Here is a 21,440-nt window from a genome sequence, read left to right on the forward strand (position 1 = left end):
ACTCTCAACAAGGAAGTGTCCAGGCGTCTTGAAGTGAACCAAAGCGATGTTGTTCGGTCATGGAGGAGAGACAGAGAGACAGGAACTGTCGATGACATGCCTCGCTCAGGCCGCCCAAGGGCTACTACTGCAGTGGATGACCGCTACCTACGGATTATGGCTCGGAGGAACCATGACAGCAACGCCACCATGTTGAATGATGCTTTTCGTGCTGCCACAGGACGTCGTGTTACGACTCAAACCGTGCGCAATAGGCCGCATGATGCGCAACTTCACTTCCGACGTCCATGGCGGGCTCCATCCTTGCAACCACGACACCATGCAGCGCGGTACAGATGGCCCCCAACAACATTTCGCATGGACCGCTCAGGACTGGCATCAAGTTCTTTTCACCGACGAGTGTCGCATATGCCTTGAACCAGACACTCGTCGGAGACGTGTTTGGAGGCAACCCTGTCAGCCTGAACGCCCTAGACACACTGTCCAGCGAGTGCAGCAAGGTGAAGGTTCCATGATGTTTTGGGGTGGCATTATGTGGGGCCGACGTACGCCGCTGGTGGTCATGGAAGGAGCCGTAACGGCTGTACGATATGTGAATGCCGACCTCCAACCGATGGTACAACCATATCGGAAGCATATTGACGAGGCATTCGTCTTCATGGACGACAATTCGCGCCCCCATCGTGCACATCTTGTGAATGACTTCCTTCAGGATAACGACATCGCTCGATTAGAGACGCCAGCATGTTCTCCAGCCATGAACGCTATCGAATATGTCTGGGATAGATTGAAAAGGGCTGTTTATGAACGACATGACCCACCAACCACTCTGAGGGATCTACGCCGAATCGCTGTTGAGGAGTGGGACAATCTGGAACAACAGTGCCACGACGAATACAGGCATGCATCACGCAAGAGGACGTGCTACTGGGTATTAGAGGTACAGGTGTATACAGAAATCTGAACCAACACCTCTGAAAGTCTCCCTGTATGGTGGTACAACATGCAATGTGTGGATTCCATGAGCAATAAAAAGGGCGGAAATGATGTTTATGTTGATCTTTGTTACAATTTTCTGTACAGGTTCCGGAACTCTCGGTACCGAGCTGATGCGAAGCTTTTTTTGATGTGTGTATATTCTCCTTTTCTTTTTAGGCCGCCCGAGATTGCCGCACGGTCAAGGGCACCGTGCCACGGTTCGCTCGGCTCCCGCCGTCGGAGGTTCGAGTCCTCTCTCAGGCATGAGTGTGTGTGTTGTCCTTAGCGTAATTAGTTTAAGTTAGATTAAGTAGTATGTAAGCCTAGGAACCGATGACCTCAGCAGTTTGGTCCCATAGGAACTTATCACAAATCTTTACTATTTACAACAGTCTCCCAACACTGGGGTGTTTTCGATTCCGCGACTGTAGACGTCATCTGGTTTAGAAAGCAAAGAACTCGTCCAGCCACGTTCGGAGCGCATTTTCATCTGGAAAGGAAGTTCCTTCAAGGTTATTCGATAGAGAGCGGAAAAGGTGAAATCTGAGGTCGCAAAATCAGGTGAGTAAGGTGGATGTGGAATGCGGGGGAGGGGGGCGGGGGCGTTATCGTGGAGTAGCAGCAGCACTTCACGCTGTCGTTGTTCTTGAATTGCGTCTGCAAGACGTCTCAGTTGTTGACAGTAAATGTCAGCACCACACCGTCGCTTTGCCACCCGATGCATAGCGTTATTTTTTGTGGATGCACGCTTATCTTTATAAGAGAGTTGGAGTTTTGTTTGGGCTTAACCATTCCCTTCTTTTCCTAACGTTAGCATAAAGGCACTATTTCCCATTACCATTCTCATTACATTCCGTACCATTCTCATTACATTACCAGGATAGAAACGGTCGGTGTTGTTCACGATGACGAGCAAGCAGAGATACACACATGGCCAACAGCTGATTTTTATGACTTTAGCTTAGACCAGGCGGTACCCACAAACACGATTTTCGAGCCTTTTATATTGCTTGCGAATGTCACACGATTATGGAATGATCACAGTTCATCACATTTGCCAGGTCTCGAGTGCACTGGCGTGGATCATTGTGGATTAACGCTATTAAACGATCTTCATCAAACCCCGAAGGTCTTCCTGAAAGTAGAGTCACTAACGTCAAAACAATGCTCCTTAAAATGAGAAAACCATATTCATGCCGTGTTCTGTCCAATGACATTATCTCCATACACGTCAAAAATTTCTCTGGCTGCCTCTGCTACTTTCACCCCTCTATTGAAATCAAACAGAAGAATGTGTAGGAAATGGTTCGATTTCTCCGCTTGGGGCTCTATTTCTAAGGTCAACAGCTCCACTCACTATCTCCAAGTAACAAAATATCAAAATGTAAACTGAACTAGCAACAGTGAACTAAAACTAAAACACGACAACGGATAAATAAAGCCACAGCAACCTTGATACCAACATGCAAAACAAAAACTCTACAAAGTTATGAACGAATCTAATACTATCAGAACGTAATTATTAAAGACCAATTTTACCCCCCCCCCCCCCCCCCCCCCCGCCAAAAAAAAAGTGGGCAGTGCCGATGCAGAGCCCCAGACAGTGTGGGGCCGTACACGTAGGTTAGATGCACGATTTTGCCAAACGACCTCTGATATAAAATACGTTGGATGGTGATGTTAACATCTGCGGCGGTCTTCGTTCTCAGTGCTTTCATCATTTATCTTTTCTTTCATCATAAACAAGATAATGTTCTTCAAGAGCACTCATCACAGCCACTGGCGATATAAAGCTACGGTTAGTGCACACTGATGAGCCGAAACGTTCTGACTGATTGATAGCGTGTTAGCCCATCTTTGGAAAGCAATACAGCAGCGCTTCTGCGTGGAATGTATTCTAAATGTACTTGCTAGGGTTCCAGAGGTACGTGACGCTAGACGTCTACGCACACGTCACTAAATTCCATTAATTTAAGGGACAGTGGGTCGTGTGCGGCGAGAAGGGGTCCAATAGATGTGTTCCATCGGTTTCGAGTGAGACGAATCTGGGCGACATGGCGTCAATGTCAATTCACTATCATGCTCCTAACACCACTGTATCACTATTCTGGTCCTAGGACGCCGACAGTTATTCAAATGGTTCAAATGGCTCTGAGCACTATGCGACTCAACTTCTGAGGTCATCAGTTGCCTAGAACTTAGAACTAATTAAACCTAACTAACCTAAGGACATCACACACATCCATGCCCGAGGCAGGATTCGAACCTGCGACCGTAGCGGTCACGCGGTTCCAGACTGAAGCGCCTTTAACCGCACGGCCACACCGGCCGGCCGACAGTTATTCTCCTGGAAGACGCCATTCCCGTTGGGGAAGAGATAAAGAACGAAGGGATGCAGGTGGTCCGCAGTAATGATCAAGTAGCTTACAGCTGTTCTGGTGCCATCGATTACCACCACAGGTCCTGTGGAAGCTCAGGTAAATGCCCTCCGTAGCGTAGTATTACTCCCATCGGCTTGTGTCCATGGCCTCGTACATGTTTCGATCAGCCATTCGTCTGGATGACGGCGTATCTGGACACGATTATCCAACTGGTGTAACTAGAAGCGTGATTCATCCAACCAGCTGACGCGCTAGCATTGACCTACGGCCAAGTGCCGATTATCTGGACCCCACTACAGTCGTAACTGACGACATAGGAACATGTAGGAGTCGAATCGCCTGCTGCAGAACCCAATGTCCAAGAAAGTGGGTTGGACGGTATGCTCCAAAACGTGCCCGTGCCGGCGTTGTATTCTCTCGCTAGATTTGTCACTGATCGTCGCCCACCCCACTTTACAGAGCGGACAAGCCTCCGTGGGGACGTCCAACAGTTTGTCATCTACATGTGGTTTCGCTGGCCTTCAACCAACATACACTACTGACCATTAAATTTGATACACCAAGAAGAAATGCAGATGATGAACGGGTATTCATTGGACAAATATGTTGTACTAGAACTGACATGTGAGTACATTTGCACGCAATTTGGGTGCATAGATCCTGAGAAATCAGTACCCAGAACAACCACCTCTTGCCGTAATAACGGCCTTGATACGCCTGGGCATTGCGTCAAACAGAGCTTGGATAGAGTGTATAGGTACAGCTGCCCATGCAGCTTCAACATGATAACACAGTTCATCAAGAGTAGTGACTGGCGTATTGTGACGAGCCAGTTGCTCGGCCACCATTGACCAGACGTTTTCAGTTGGTGAGAGATCTGGAGAATGTGCTGGCCAGGGCAGGAGTCGAACATTTTCTGTATCCAGAAAGGCCCGTACAGGACCTGCAGCATGCGGTCATGCATTATCCTGCTGAAATGTAGGGTTTCGCAGGGATCGAATGAAGGGTAGAGCCACGGGTCGTAACACATCTGAAATGTGACGTACACTGTTCAAAGTGCCGTCAATGCGAACAAGAAGTGACCAGGACGTCACCCCATACCATCACGCTGGGTGATACACCAGTATGGCGATGACGAATACACGCTACCAATGTGCGTTCACCGCGATGTCGCCAAACACGGATGCGACCATCATAATGCTGTAAACAGAACCTGGATTCATCCGAAAAAATGACGTTTTGCCATTCGTGCACCCAGGTTTGTCCTTGAGTACACCATCGCAGGCGCTCCTGTCTGTGGTGCAGCGTCAAGGGTAACCGCAGCCATGGTCTCCGAGCTGATAGCCGATGCTGCTGCAAACGTCGTAGAACTGTTCGTGCAGATGGTTGTTGTCTTGCAAACGTCCCCATCTGTTGACTCAGGGATCGAGACGTGGCTGCACGATCCGTTACAGCCATGCGGATAAGATGCCTGTCATCTCGACTGCTAGTGATACGAGGTCGTTGGCATCCAGCACGGCGTTCCGTATTACCCCCCTGAACCCACCGATTCCATATTCTGCTAACAGTCATTGGATCTCGACCAACGCGAGCAGCAATGTCGCGATACGATAAACCGCAATCGTGATAGGCTACAATCCGACCTTTATCAATGTCAGAAACGTGATGGTACGCATTTCTCCTCCTTACACGAGGCATCACAACAACATTTCGCCAGACAACGCCGGTCAACTGCTGTTTGTGTATGAGGAATCGGTTGGAAACTTTCCTCATGTCAGCACGTTGTAGGTGTCGCCACCGGCGCCAACCTTGTGTGAATGCTCTGAAAAGCTAATGATTTGCATATCACAGCATCTTCTTCCTGTCTGTTAAATTTCGCGTCTGTAGCACGTCATCTTCGTGGTGTAGCAATTTCAATGGCCAGTAGTGTATGTGCTCACGACAGTAGCAAGCGGACGGCCTACAAGTTTAACATTTTCCGAGACGCCATTTTCCGTTTGTCAAAGTCTCTTATTTCCCCACTTGCGGTCCATATCGTAGCTATAATGATTCTCCATTCGTCTCCGCTGTGCTTACATACTTTTCTTACCGCGTTATATACCACAACGCCACCAGGAGGCGCTCTATCGCTTGGCGGTCACTGCTCATAGTGTTTTGGCTCGTCAGTGTGCGACAAATCGGACACACAAGCCATTGAAAAAATGTACAGTTGAAACACTTTCTGTACCCAGTGAGGTACTATTCTCGGGGAATAGAGACTGCGAATGCACTGAAACGATCTGTTTGCAGTGAAGGCTATCCTCTAGTTTCGGCTATATAAGGTATTTCGTTTCATTGGAACGTTACATTTTAGCATTTTGCCAACAAAGAGAGCATTAGAAACAGAATTTGCCATCGTCATACAGCAAGAAGATTCCAGTCATTCACTTCAAGTGACTTAGGAATATCTCTGGAAAATTGTATCAGGACAGCCGCACGTGTATTTGAGCCTCTGTTGTGCGAGCCTTTTATCAACTTCTGTGCCATCTCGATGACTTCTTTAATGGTTCTACCGTTCACGCAGAATTACGTGATGTGGAGTTGTGCTTCAGAAGCGATCTCCAGAAAAAAATAACGCTCTACTACTTTATCAGTTAGCTCAATGAAGACCGTGTTATCGAGAGCCCGTGTACGCTAATCAGCGCCATAAACCACTCAAGCTTCCTTCACGACGGGCTTTAATTGAGCGAGTGGCAAAAAGATTGTGGCGGCTTCGTTTCTTAAAATGAGCCTTGAATTTAATTAAATTTTATTTAGTTCCAAGTGCTAAGTTCAACGTTATTTTCGCGTCCGAGCTTATATTTAGCAACGAAGCAGCCTTCCGTTTGTCTGGAAATGTTGATCACCACAATGTGAGAGTGTGGGACACTGCAAATACTCATGAAATTGTGGCGCGTAAACAAGTTTCGCCAAAGGTAAATGTTTTCTGTGCGGTATAGCAGACGAAACTCTATGGGCCGTTTTTTTCTGTGAAAAAACTTATCTTGATATGTTGTAGTTGCGGCTGTTCCCGAAAATGACTGCTGATCCTGGGAATTACGTCTTGCAACAAGATGGGCCACCCGTTCATTGGAGGATCGATGTCCGTCGCTACCTAATGGACGAGCTTCCGCTTCACTGGATTGGGCATTCTCTTGGCTGCCCAGGTCGCCTGACTTAACGCCTTGTGACTTTTTCCTTTGCAGGTACATTAAGGACCGTTTTTACATACCCATAGTGCCAAGAACAATGGAACAGCGCAGAGATCGCGCCAACGCTGCTGTGATGACCATTTGCAGGATGTTGTTACATAAGGCACGGAACCAACTTGACTACCGCTTGGACGTGGGTGTGTCACTCGTGAAAAATTTTTAGAGTGCAATTCGAAACTTGTGAGTTTACGTGTCTATTCATGCGTCAGTCGTATTTTACATGCAATACTTTAGAAAATGTGGAGCTCTGGAAAAGAATGAATCATCTATAGCAGTCCTGTATAATAATAGTTTGTATACACCAGTGCTTAATACACCGATGAGCCAAAATGTTACGACCACCTATTCAGTAGCGTGTTGTTCCACTTTTCAAACAACACAGTGCAATAGAGATTCTGCTTGGCATGGATTCTTCAAGTCCTTGACAGGATTCCAGAAGTATGCGGCACCAGATGTCTATACGTAAGTCAAGCAGTTTCCACAAATCACAGGATGGTGCTTTAAACCACGCAGTTGGCGTTAGATGTGTGTTCACATGGGTACAGATGAGGCATATTGACGGGGCAAGACATCAATGTGAGTTCACTATAACACCACTCAAACCACTATAGCACGATTCTGACCTTGCAACACTGATAGCTATCCCCCTGGAAAATTCATCGCCGTAGGGGGAGACTTCAACATGAAACGCTGCAGGTGGTCCGCAATAATGTTCATATAGTTCACTGCTGTCATGATGCTTTCGATTACCAGCACAAATCCCATGGAAGCTGTACTCGATGTACCCCGTAGCATAATTCTGCCTGCAACCGTGGCGCGGGTCGTGTTTCGTGCAGACATTCGCGTGGATGATGGCGTATAATGACCCAGCTACCGACCTTGTGTAGCAAGAAGTGCGATTCATTCGACAAGCGACACCTTTGATCCACGGTCAAAACTTAGTGATGCTGTGCCCTTTGGAATCATAACTGGTGATGTCGTTGGGTCAACAGTGGAACACATAGGGTCGTGTGATGTGGAGGTCCATGTTCAAGAATGGCCTCTGAACGGTGTGCTCCGAAACAATTGTGTCTGTACCAGCACTATACTCTGTCGCCAGACCTGCCGCAGATCGCTGCGTATCCTGGATTAAACAGTGAGGGATTCTCCGATTTGTGACAAGACATGATTGTGAAATACCATACGGCCTACTCGTTATTTCATTACCCTTCAAACACTTGCCATAGATGTTCATGACAGTATTGCACCAAAAGGCGACCAGCTTCGCCGTTTTAGAGACTTTCGTTTCCAGCCGCAGCGCCACGTCAATGTACTCTGTGTCAAAGCCGCTTATATCAGTGGATTTCCGCATTTGCGGCTCGTATCTTCGCTATAATGACTGCCCATTCATCTCTCTTCCGCTTACATTGTTTCCTTACTGCGTTATGTGCTCGCAACACCACCAGGATGCTTTCAACTTCGCGGTGGGCAGGGGTCATAATGTTTTGGCTCATCAGTCTACGTAGCATTAGCACAAAGTCCAAGAAATTGCAAGTAAACATACCATATGTAATGCATTTGTCTGAAAACTTGAGCCGTACATGTGCCATGCAATTAATTTATGAACCATAATAGCAACTAACTTTGACAGCCTCATAATTTACAAATATAAAGTTGCAGAGAGTACTCACCATTATCAGTGTTTCACTAAGCAATATGACTTCGAACATAAATCTGCAGACCATAGCTATGCAAACGCGTAAATGACGTGAATGCTGTCTCTTTTCTCGTTTCCGCCGGAGTTCTCGATGTCAACCTCTCAACCTGTTTCTTCTGCTATTTTTTTCTTTTCTTTGTTAGAGAGGGGAAAGTCTCTTTCTGTCTTCCCTTACTTAACATCCTGGTAGTTTGGCGGTTCGACCTACGGTCTCACGAACAGCGTCAGAGTTGTTTTTGACAGCGGGCACGACCAGCATGTGAATGGGTGCATTTAACGTCTGGAACGTTATCGGTCAGGTTGCAAACCTTCCGACATGAGCAGTCCCTCAAGCAACCAACGGAAAAATATCCTCTGTTGAACAAGGCTTGCGATTTTCTAAAATTTCTTGCCATTTTCGAGGCTCATGCTGCTTTATTCGCAGTGAAATTTGGGGGTATAACACTCCCTATCCTCCTTTACACTCGCCCACTGCCCCCACCCTGCCCCACCCTGCCCCCACACCCGGGACACCCCGACCTCCCCTTTCAAATCAGCGTCCGTTTCGAACTTAATATTATCGGTTCTGGTAGGAGGGGGGAGGGGGTACGGGTGGGGGGAAAGGAGTAGGTCGGAACCTGCTTAAAGAAACAACTCCATATGCAGCCTGAAAACCATGGTAAGCTTAACACAGAAGGCTGAATCGAAATGTGTGACTTAATGCTTTCCGAATCTCAGTAAAGTGTATTTCGCTTCAGAACTTCAGATCATTTGATAAGGATCAAACTGTGTGATAAATTTTAGCTCCTCGCTATCAATCTTCTCGATAATAAGATAACGGAGACCAGAGGTTGTTCAAATCAAAACATTCATCGAACATCTAGGAACTGAGGTTAAAGAGCAGGTATCGCGTTCTGGAGAAGAGAGACTAAAATCTGTAGCCTGCTATGTCTACTCTCCAAACCACTGTACAGGGTGTCCACGAAGTCCCGCTATCATTTCAATAAATCATGAATTGTAAACTATTATAGACATCGTGGTTTGTTGTAAAACATTCAGTGGTTCTCAAAATGTTTTGCTGTTCCCCAGGATTTCAATCTGTTCGTAGAAGATCAAGATGGTATTTCAGTTCTACCTATGTACTGATCAGTACTGCAGTACCAACAGTTCTGATTGCTTCACTGATAAGTGCACGAAAGGCAACAACGTCATTGACTGGTGAGGTGTACATGTGATTCTTCATGTAACCCCATATCGGAAGAGCGCGGTGGCCATAGAAAGGATCAGTACCGCCCATCACTCCCCAAGAAATGTGTTAATCAGCACACTCCGCGCGTTCAAACTCCAATTTGGGGGTCCACCATCATGCTGGAGATGACGGTCAGCATTAGACCACACCAAACATTAAACTTCGGGGCATTATAGACGTGTTCTTATGTGCTGTGTGGGCCCAAGAAGCCCAAATACTAACGTTGTGGCGATTCACGTGTCCAGAAATGTGGAACGCAGCTTCATCTGAAAACAGGTGCAGTAGTCGTTGTCAACATCTGTGGAGGCCAGCACGGATCACGCGAATGCATACCGCTGAGGACGACAGATTCGCTGCAGTGCTTAGAACATTTGCAGTTTCTACGCTTAACGGTGTAGCCGCTTGTGTAACAATTTACGAACATTTGATCTCGGTTCCTGCAAATCGCGCGATGCACGACGAATGGACTTCTCGAGGCTGCAAAGGAATGTACTGTGCCAACACGTGCCTGAGACAGAGGAGTACTTTCACTTCGAGGACAATCTTTGACATTGCTTGTCTGTTTAAGGTTTTCGAAAAACCCCGTTGTACTTGTTTTTTCCGGTGGTTCCTTCCCACACTGGCGCTGACGATTCCGCAGTACCGTTGTCACAGACTTGGATTCTGCTTACCGGATAACACATTGCGTCCTCTCGTGCTCTGTCGCCATTTTGATGCACTCCCAAGTCATATCTGCAACAAAAGACAAAGCAAAACACTTTTAGAGCTGCTAAACCTTTAACAAAAAATGACAAATCTCTTTCTTTAGCAGTTTCCAGTTCATCAATTTTTTGAAATGATTTTGAAGACAGAAAGTACAATGCGCAGTGGAGGAAACTTCATTCTAATATTAGTCACTCTGTGTCCCAGTACATTCGCGTATGATACACGGCAAAAATGTGATTCTTCTTTTTTCTTGAGGGGTGGGGGGGGGGGGGGTCATCAGTCTTCTGATTAGTTTGATGCGGTGCGCCACGAATTCCACTTCTGTGCCACTCTCTGCATCTCAGAGTAGCACTTGCAACCTGCGTCCTCAGTTATTTGCTGGAAGTATTCCAGTCTCTGCCTTCCTCTACAGTTTTTACCCTCTACGGCTCCTTCTAGTACCATGGAGGTCATTCCCTGCTGTCTCAACAGATGTCCTATCAACCTGTCCCTTCCCCCTGTCAATGTTTCCCACATATTCCTTTCCTCTCCGATTCTGCACAGAACCTCCTCATTCCTTACGTTATTAGTCCACCTAATTTTCAACATTCGTTTGTAGCACCACATCTCAAATGCTTCGATTCTCTTCTGTTCTGGTTTTCCCACAGTCCATATTTTATTACCGTACAATGCTGTGCTGCAGACGTACATTCTCAGAAATTTCTTCCTCGAATTATGGCCTATGTTTTAACTAGCAGACTTCTCTTGGCCAGGAATGCTGCTTTTGTTATCCTCCTTGCTCCGTTCGTCATTGGTTATTTTGTTCGTAGGTAGTAGAACTTCTACTTCGCAATCATCGGTCCTGATGTTAAGCTTCTCGCTGTTCTCATATCAGCTACTTCTCATTACTTTCGTCTATCTTCTATTTACTCACAGTCCATATTCTGTACTCATTAGATGGTTCATTCCATACGGCATATCAAGTAATTCTTCTTCACTTTCACTCAGAATAGCAATGTCATCAGCGAATATTATCATTGATACCTTTCACCTTGATTTTAACTCCAGTCTTGAACCCTTCGTTTATTTTCGCCATTGTTTCTTCGACGTATAGAGTGAATAGTAGGGGCGAAGGACTGCAGCCCTGTCTTACACCTTCTGTAATCCTAGCACGTCGTTCTTGGTCTTCCACTCTCATTGTTCCCTCTTGGCACTTTACATATTATATTACCCGTCTTTCCCTATCGCTTACCCTTATTTTCCTCAGAATTTTCTAACATCTTCCGTCATTTTACGTTGTCGAACGCTTTTCCTAGGGCGATAAATCCTATGAACGTGTCTTGATTTTTCTTTAGTCTTGCTTCCATTATCAACCGTAACGTCAGAATTGACTCTCTGGTGTCTTTACGTTTCCTAAAGCCAGACTGACCATCATCTAGCACATCCTCAATTTTCTTTTCCATGTTTCTGTATATTATTCTTGTCAGAAACTTTGATGGATGAGTTGTTAAGCTGATTGAGCAATAATTCTCGCACCTTGCAGCTCTTGCAATCCTCCGAATTGTGTGGATGATATATTTCCGAAAGTCAGATGGTATGTCGCCAGACTCATACATTCAACACACCAACGTGAATAGTCGTTTTGTTGCCATTTGCCCCAATAATTTTAGACATTCTGTTGGATTGTTATCTAACCCTTCTGCCTTATTTGTTATTAAGTCCAACAAAACTCCCTTAAATTTAATTGTAATGCTGGATCCAACAAAGCACCCTGGTCTAGGCACGCCAGCAGAGTAGCTCAGCAATTTTCGGCCAAATAATAAAAAACTAAGTGAAGGGATCAACAACCAACTTCAACAGATGTCATGTGACCTCTGCTACGACCAAATACGACGAACAATAACGAACAAAGTGAGAAAAAGAGTAATATCTTTGATTCATAATCAAAATGTCATCAGTCCCGGGATCTGAGCCTGCCACCGATTTAATTTTGATTAACAATCAGCATTGGCGACTGAAGACTTCCAGCATAAGAAGTCACCCTCATTCTCCAACAGCCTTGTCAAAGAGGGTGGAGGAGTGGACAGAGGTTCAGGGCACTCTCTTGCCCTTAGGGTGGAGAACTATTCCTAAAGGCGGAAGAATCAGCAATGGTCAACTGCATGAGGATTCAGAAGGCAATGGAAATCACTGCTTTAAAGACACATAACTGTATCCGCAGGACATATGGTCCGTAATTGAAAAAGTGTCATGATGATCTTTATTTTATTATTATTATTTTTGAGCTTTTCCTCATTACAGAGGCTTGTATCCAACATAATAATTTACTTGGAAATTACAATACAAACAATAAACGTTCTTAAACTATACTCTCAAAATATTTCTCCAGGTGTTTCGATCTTGCGTGTCCTCTTCCTCTGCGCCCATTCTCCTCATTGTGTGCTGTACATTTTGGAGCCAGGTGGTCATACGTCGTCCTCTTCTTCTTCTCCCCTCCGGTTCCCACTCCAGTATCAATTTTGGTATTCTGGCTTCCTCCATTCGTCGTACATGCCCGTACCACTGTAATTTCTTCCTATCCATTACGTCATATATTCTTTCTTTTATTTCCATTCTCCTTATTACTTCGGTGTTCCTTATCTTTTCTTTCCTGGAAATTCTTGCCGATCTTCTCCGAAAGTCCATCTATAGAGCTTGTAATTTTTTAATGTGCTTCATGTTAATTGTCCAGGTCTCCGTTCCATACAGAACCACACTCTCTAATATGGATTTGTATATTAATTTTTTAGTTCTGCTCATTACATTCCTGCTCCATAAGACTGAGTTAAGCATCCCAATGACCCTCCGTCCGCTACTAATTCTTTTATTGATTTCTGATTCTGATTTTCCCTTGATTTCTAAAATGGATCCCAAATAACAGAAAGTGTTTATCTTTTTGATTTTCTTTCCTTCAATGTATAGCTCATCTGAATCATTAGTCAAGTATTTTGTTTTTTGGTAATTAATCTTCAAACCCCAAGTTTGGATGCTACTGCTAGTTGATTGCACATATAGTTAGCATCCTCCCCATCTTGTGCTACGACTCCTTGATCGTCAGCAAATAATAAATGATGTAGGTACACTCCATCTCTTATTTCTAATCCCATACTATTACATTTACGAGACCATGTTCTAAGGCTAATATCTATATAGATTTTAAATAATGATGGTGACATGGGACAGCCCTGTAAAAGGCCTTTGCTTGTTCTAAATTTCTGTGAAAGTTTATTACCAACTTTAACTTGGCAAATGTTATCTTTATACATCTGTTGTATTATTTTAATCAAGGAAGGGTTTATGTTTGCCATATGTAGTGCTCTCCAAAGTAATTTTCTTGGAACAGTATCGCTTTTTCTAGATCTATGAAAATTAATCCAATATTTTTTGATTGTTCCCTATGTTTCTCCAAAATCTGTCGTAATGTGAAAATATGGTCTACACATGATCTCCCAGCCGTGAATCCACATTGTTCTTCTTGGGTTCTAAAATTTTTTTCCAGTTTGTTTTTAATTACTTTCGCAAAAATTCTCATTAATGTGTTTGTAACACAAATTCCTCGATAGTTTGAACAAATTTTGCGATCCCCTTTCTTAAATATTGTACACTCCTGGAAATGGAAAAAAGAACACATTGACACCGGTGTGTCAGACCCACCATACTTGCTCCGGACACTGCGAGAGGGCTGTACAAGCAATGATCACACGCACGGCACAGCGGACACACCAGGAACCGCGGTGTTGGCCGTCGAATGGCGCTAGCTGCGCAGCATTTGTGCACCGCCGCCGTCAGTGTCAGCCAGTTTGCCGTGGCATACGGAGCTCCATCGCAGTCTTTAACACTGGTAGCATGCCGCGACAGCGTGGACGTGAACCATATGTGCAGTTGACGGACTTTGAGCGAGGGCGTATAGTGGGCATGCGGGAGGCCGGGTGGACGTACCGCCGAATTGCTCAACACGTGGGGCGTGAGGTCTCCACAGTACATCGATGTTGTCGCCAGTGGTCGGTGGAAGGTGCACGTGCCCGTCGACCTGGGACCGGACCGCAGCGACGCACGGATGCACGCCAAGACCGTAGGATCCTACGCAGTGCCGTAGGGGACCGCACCGCCACTTCCCAGCAAATTAGGGACACTGTTGCTCCTGGGGTATCGGCGAGGACCATTCGCAACCGTCTCCATGAAGCTGGGCTACGGTCCCGCACACCGTTAGGCCGTCTTCCGCTCACGCCCCAACATCGTGCAGCCCGCCTCCAGTGGTGTCGCGACAGGCGTGAATGGAGGGACGAATGGAGACATGTCGTCTTCAGCGATGAGAGTCGCTTCTGCCTTGGTGCCAATGATGGTCGTATGCGTGTTTGGCGCCGTGCAGGTGAGCGCCACAATCAGGACTGCATACGACCGAGGCACACAGGGCCAACACCCGGCATCATGGTGTGGGGAGCGATCTCCTACACTGGCCGTACACCACTGGTGATCGTCGAGGGGACACTGAATAGTGCACGGTACATCCAAACCGCCATCGAACCCATCGTTCTACCATTCCTAGACCGGCAAGGGAACTTGCTGTTCCAACAGGACAATGCACGTCCGCATGTATCCCGTGCCACCCAACGTGCTCTAGAAGGTGTAAGTCAACTACCCTGGCCAGCAAGATCTCCGGATCTGTCCCCCATTGAGCATGTTTGGGACTGGATGAAGCGTCGTCTCACGCGGTCTGCACGTCCAGCACGAACGCTGGTCCAACTGAGGTGCCAGGTGGAAATGGCATGGCAAGCCGTTCCACAGGACTACATCCAGCATCTCTACGATCGTCTCCATGGGAGAATAGTAGCCTGCATTGCTGCGAAAGGTGGATATACACTGTACTAGTGCCGACATTGTGCATGCTCTGTTGCCTGTGTCTATGTGCCTGTGGTTCTGTCAGTGTGATCATGTGATGTATCTGACCCCAGGAATGTGTCAATAAAGTTTCCCCTTCCTGGGACAATGAATTCACGGTGTTCTTATTTCAATTTCCAGGAGTGTATTAATGTAACCTAGCTTCATCTCGTTGGGTATTGAATCTCCTTGTATCATTTTGTTGAAGAGCTGTGTTATCAGTTTCACAATTTTGTCACCACCATATTTCAGACACTCCAGATTGATATTGCCTGGTCCCGGTGATTTACCATTCTTTCCTGTTCCCAACGCCTCAAGTACTTCACTTTCTAAAATCTGGATCTCATCATCTTCATGTCCTTTATCTTCCCCTGTTCCTTCTTCTAGATATTCTTCTCTGTCCTCATTTAATAATTTTTGGAAATACTCTTCCCATTCCTTTTGTGTTATCAGCTGGAGATTAGTTTTGCTTTTTGTATCCTGTCGAAGACCTTTCAATACTGACCATGCTTCTTTTGCTCTCCCAAATCCTAATTTGCTATTCACCTTGGCAAATGTTCTTTCCCATGCTTCATTTTTTGCCATCCTTATTTTTTTCATCACTTCATTCTTCTATTGACCTTGTTTCTTCTGATTTATCATTCAACCACTGAAGGAATGCATTTCGTTTTTCTCGAACGAGGACCTCTAGTTCCTCTGACCACCACTCTGCTGCACGGTTGTGGTTGCTAACGTTTTTACCCAACACCTCTGTTGCTATGATTTTCACATTAGCTTTTATATAGTCATATATTTCCTATGTACTTCCTTCAAATGATTCAACCAGTTTCCTTTCCATCCTGGCCGCAATGAGTGTTCTGATACTTTCGTCTTGTAGGCTGTCAATATTAAAAGGTAAATTTTCATCTTTCTCAGTCTGGCTTGTTTTATTTATGTTACTTGTATCACTCCTTGCATTCTTCCATGGCCAGAAAGACTTCATTTTAACTAGATAGTGGTCTGATCCACACTGGGCTCCTCTATAAGATCTGACGTCTACTGCCTTGAAACTGCTTGTTTGCCTAATGATAATATAATCTATTATAGAACGAAGTTCTTTGGTGTTCTGTTGCCAAGTATATTTATGAATGTCCTTATGTTTGAAAAATGTGTTGGTAATTTTTAGATCAAATTGTTCACAAATTGCAATCAATCGTTCCCCATTGTCATTATATTCGTCCTCTCCATGTTTTCCTACTATTCTACAAGATTCTCTAATTCCTACCCTTCCATTCAGATCTCCCATGATAATCAGTTCCTTTCTTCTTGGGATTTTTTCAATAGTCTCCCTGAGGGTGTCCAAAATGTATCTTTCTCCTTATCTTTTGTGTCGTTCGTGGGTGCATATACGCCAATAATCACAACTTCCCTAGCAAATAATGTCATTTCAACAGTTATAATACGTTGATTGATGAATGTCCAATTTGTAATTCTTTCTTTCTATGATTTCTTTATCATAATGGAGACTCCTGCTTTGGCTCTTACTGCTTTTGATACCCCACTCCAGATATGTACATAATTATCCAGTTCTTCTTCTCCTTGGCCTTTCTTCTTTGTTTCATAGAGTACGACAACATCCATGTTGAACATGTCAAGTTCTGCAGGGAGTAAATTTATTTTAATGGAAATACCTTGCACATTCCAGCATCCAAACATAATTTTCCGTTTCTCATTGCCAGTTCGTCGTCCAAAGTTCCAATTTTTCCGAGGCATATTATTAGGTTTTTTAGCATTTTTATGTTTTTATGTGAGTAAGAAGCTGGCCCACTCCACAACCCCCAACCCGGAGGACCAGATAATTTTTACTCAAGGTTTTCTTCCTTTAGCCTTTGATAAGCCAATATCATACTACAAGGCAGCAGTTGCTAGTTTTGGTCCACCCCGGGTATTTTATTTCCCCGGTACCCACCATATCTGGCGAGCAATCCCCTATCCGCCATCTGGGGAGGCGCCCGATGGGAGACCAGCAAACTCCACACGGGATGGTGATCTTTACATTGGCAAAAGAATCCAGAATAGTTCCCCAGTCGGATCTCCAGGAGGGGACTGCCAAGGGGGAAGTGATCGTAATTAAAAGACTGAATAATCAACGAAAGGATAACGTTCTACGATTCGGTTTGTGGAATGTCAGAAGCTTGAATGTGGTGGGGAAGCTAGAAAATGTGAAAAGGGAAATGGAAAGGCTCAATCTAGATATAGTAGGGGTCAGTGAAGTAAAATGGAAAGAAGACAAGGATTTCTGGTCAGATGAATTTAGGATAGCAGAAAATGGTATAACAGGAGTACGATTTGTTATGAATAGGGAGGTAGAGCAGAGAGTATGTTACTGTGAGCACTTCACTGATAGAGTTATTCTTATGAGAAGCGACAGCGTACCAACACTGACAATGACAGTTCAGGTAAACATGCCGACGTCGCAAGCTGATGATAAAAAGATAGAGAAAGGATAATAGAATAAGCAAAAGGAGATGAAAATATACTAGTCATGGGGGACTGGAATGTAGTTGTAGGAGAAGGAGTAGAAGAAACAGTTACAACAGAATGTGGGATTTGGACAAGGAATGAGAGAGGAGAAAGGCTAACTGAGGCCTGTAATAAATTTGAGCTAGTAACAGTGAATAATCTGTTCAAGAATCACAAGAGGAGGAGGTGTACTTGGAAAAAGCCAGGTGATATGTGAAGATTTCTGTTAGATTACATCATGGTCAGTCAGAGACTCCGAAAACAGATAATGGATTGTAAGGTGAATCGAAGAGCAAATGTAGACTTAGACAAAGATTAGTCAGGAAGAATAAATATGCAAAGAAGTTGGATATGGAAGTACTAACAAATGATGAGATATGATTGAAGTTCTCTAAGACTGTAGATACAACAATAGAGAATAGTCCAGTAGGCAGTACAGTTGAAGAGGAATGGACATCTCTAGAAAGCGCAAATACACAAGGTGTAAGGAAAAACATAGATACAAGCTAAGATTAAATGGTTGCATGAAAAAGGTGAAGAAATCCAAAAAGAAATGATGAATATAGGGTAGCAGAAAATTGTATAACAGAAGTAGGATTCAGGAGGACTGACTCAGCATATAGGAAAGTCAAAGTAACCTTCGCTGAAATTAAAAGCAAGGGTGGTAGCCGGAATTCAATCGTTAAATGCAGAGGAGGGAGCGGATAGGTGTACATTGAAGACTTCTTTGAGGCAGAAGGTTGGTCTGATGTGATAGAAGAAGAAACATGAGTCGATTTAGAAGAGATATGGGATCCAGTATTTGAATCAGAATTTAAGAGAGCTTTGGAGGACTTGTGATCAAATAAAGCAGAAGGGATCCATAACATTCCATCGGAATTTTTAAAATCATTAGGGGAAGTGGCAATGAAACGACTATTCACGTTGGTGTGTAGAATGTATGAGTCTGGCAATGCACCATCTGACTTCTGGAAAAATATCATCCACACAACTCTGAAGACTGCAAGAGCTGACAAGTGCAAGAATTACTGCATAATTAGCTTAACAGCTCATGCATCCAAGTTGCTGACAAGAATAATATACAGAAGAATGGAAAAGAAAATTAAGGGTGTGTTAGATGACGATCTGGCTTTAGGAAAAGTAAAGGCACCAGAGAGGCAATTCTGACATTGGGGATGATAATGGATGCTAGACTATAGAAAAGTGAAAACACATTCATAGGCTTTGCCAACCTGAAAAAGTGTTCGACAATGTAAAATAGTGCAAGATGATCGAAATTCTGCGAAAAATAGGGGTAAACTATAGGAAGAGATGGGTAATATACAATATGTACAAGGGCCAAGCTGGAGTAATAACAGTCGACAACCAAGAATGACATACTCAGATTAAAAATGGTGTAAGACAGGGATGTAATCTTTCACACCTTCTGTTCAGTCTATACATCGAAGAAGCAACGAGGGAAATAAAAGAAAGGTTTGGGAGTGTAACTAAATTTCTAGGTCAAAGGGTATCAATGATACGATTTGCTGATGACATTGCTCTCTTGAGTGAAAGTGAAGAAGAATTACATGATTTGCTGAATGTAATGGACAGTCTAGTGAGCACAGAATATGGATTAAGAGTCAACTGAAGAAAGACAAAAGTAAAACCCATTTTGTCTGTTAGAATAATATATTTTTTTAAATAACATGTGTGAACAAAATTGTTTGTGACTATAGTACTTTTGAAATTTGTATGGTTTACTAATATAGAATTTTAAAAAAAATTCATATCAGTAGGATTTAGCAATAGAAAAATTCGCTCTTCTCTTGCAGCAAGTTGTCAAGTGTTTGAACAAGGCGACTCATGCCAAGCTGAGGCGATTGCGAGGGTAATTATGTGAACACTTGTTCACAGGCTCGTCTTAAGTCTTGAGGAGTTAAACTGTAACGTCTCCTAGTATAGAGAATTGCACCAATCACTGACAGTTAATGCTCGCTAGCAATTTGAGGGCAACGACATAAACGCTATTCCAGCCAAATAGCGTGTACCATGCCAATTAACTAAGCTAGGGAATAACTAGGAGTCTTGGCTTAACTGAGGAAGTAGAAAGTCTATCAGACTGGTGTTTTAACAGTTGAGAGAGATTTGGAATAGATTCTCAAGTTCACAGCTCACACCGACAGCAGCCTTTGCCGCCGCCAACGAAAGGTAAACACAAATGCTTGCACTATGCCAGCAAATGATATTCAATTGATACTCAGAACTGTCTCTCCTATTTTCGTACATTCAACTATGACCTGTAGTTAAACATATTCACAGTTGTCGAGCTTAATGTGAAAGAAAACACATGATATATCTGATCTAACGAAAATGACTGATCAGCCACTGTAGAGTGCTTTATACTCTTGAAGTTATTGAACTGTTTTAGTTGTGCAGTTACATTTGCAGTAATATTTATGTATCCTATACAGTCCCTATTCATTTTTTGGTATTCTCATTGTGCATTCTAGCTTAATTAATATATCTGTTCCCAATTGTATTTAATTTGTTTGTATTTTATCGACCCTTAGACATGGTCATCAACCATTTTACTATTAAAGAACCTTAGAATAGTTAAGAATTTCGCCTTACAGTTGTGAATACCCAGTACCAATATTTTACCATGCTATATGTATTATAATTATGCTTGATATGTCATGAAGTCACAATTAGAGTAAAACATAAACCTTAATAACGAAAGTCTAAGATTTTCATTTTTGCTAACATATAGTTATACCTGAACCTGTACACTGATTTCTGTTAATGATAATTTTTCTTTTACTGGGAGTATAGTGGAACCGACACTGAGATCATCGTCTCATTACATCAGTATCTGTACTACTGGGCGCTTCTGAACTCTGCATGGTGAGCTGGTGTCTTCCTGCCTTGCAGGCCTTAGGTTCAACACAAATTCTTAAAACACTCACAGAGCATCCTTGCGCAACTGTGGCAGGAAGATATATCAGTACAGGTCTCATAAATGTTAGAGTACTGTAAAGGAAGAGACTGTAGAATGGCCATCCACTTCCTAATTTGTCCTGTTCCCACGATTCCTGATCTGATGCTACGATGGAGGTAATAGAGCTACTGCAATATTGCTCGAACATTGGTACACAAAATTTTTCCAACAGGGTAAAGATTTCAGGTTGCGTTCCTTAAGCATATCAGTTGGACGTTAGTGTGGGCTATTCACCTGTTCCGATTGTAGGAGAGTACCTCTGGATCTTTTCGATTTATTTTTTCATGTCTACTTCAAACGCGCGAATAGTGCCTTGCAATAGATCGCACTAGTGTTGTGTAAGAAGTTTACTTCAGAGATGCATTGTTCGTTCCCAGAATCCAGTGGACTGATCTTAATTAGGTCTTCCCCTGGCGCTCTATAGTCGTCATTTTTCCGTGCTGTTACAAAGTCATTTCACGGGAATTCTGGCCGGGTTCCTTAGAACATGCAACGACCTTTTTTCTGGCTCCTTCCTATTCCAATCTGAGCTTAGACTCTGTCTTAAAGTGACCTCATCATCAACAGGATTTCAGGTCTATTGTGCCTTCCTTCGAAACATCTAAACTACTCACCGAGTGAAGTGGCACATTAGTAAGACAGTGGACTCATATTTGGGAGAATGGTGCTTCATATCCATTCCCAACCATCCAAAGTAGATTACACTACATCGTTTAAGGCTAATGTTGAGATCGTTCTTTTGGAAGGCCACGACCGATGTCCCCCCCCCAATCCTGTCTTTTTGGTTTATCAGTCTTGAATATTTTGATGTGGCCCACCACGAGTTCCTCTTCCATCTTGATGG

The sequence above is a fragment of the Schistocerca americana genome, chromosome 1 (assembly GCF_021461395.2).
Source record: "Schistocerca americana isolate TAMUIC-IGC-003095 chromosome 1, iqSchAmer2.1, whole genome shotgun sequence".
In the NCBI taxonomy this organism is placed as follows: domain Eukaryota; kingdom Metazoa; phylum Arthropoda; class Insecta; order Orthoptera; family Acrididae; genus Schistocerca; species Schistocerca americana.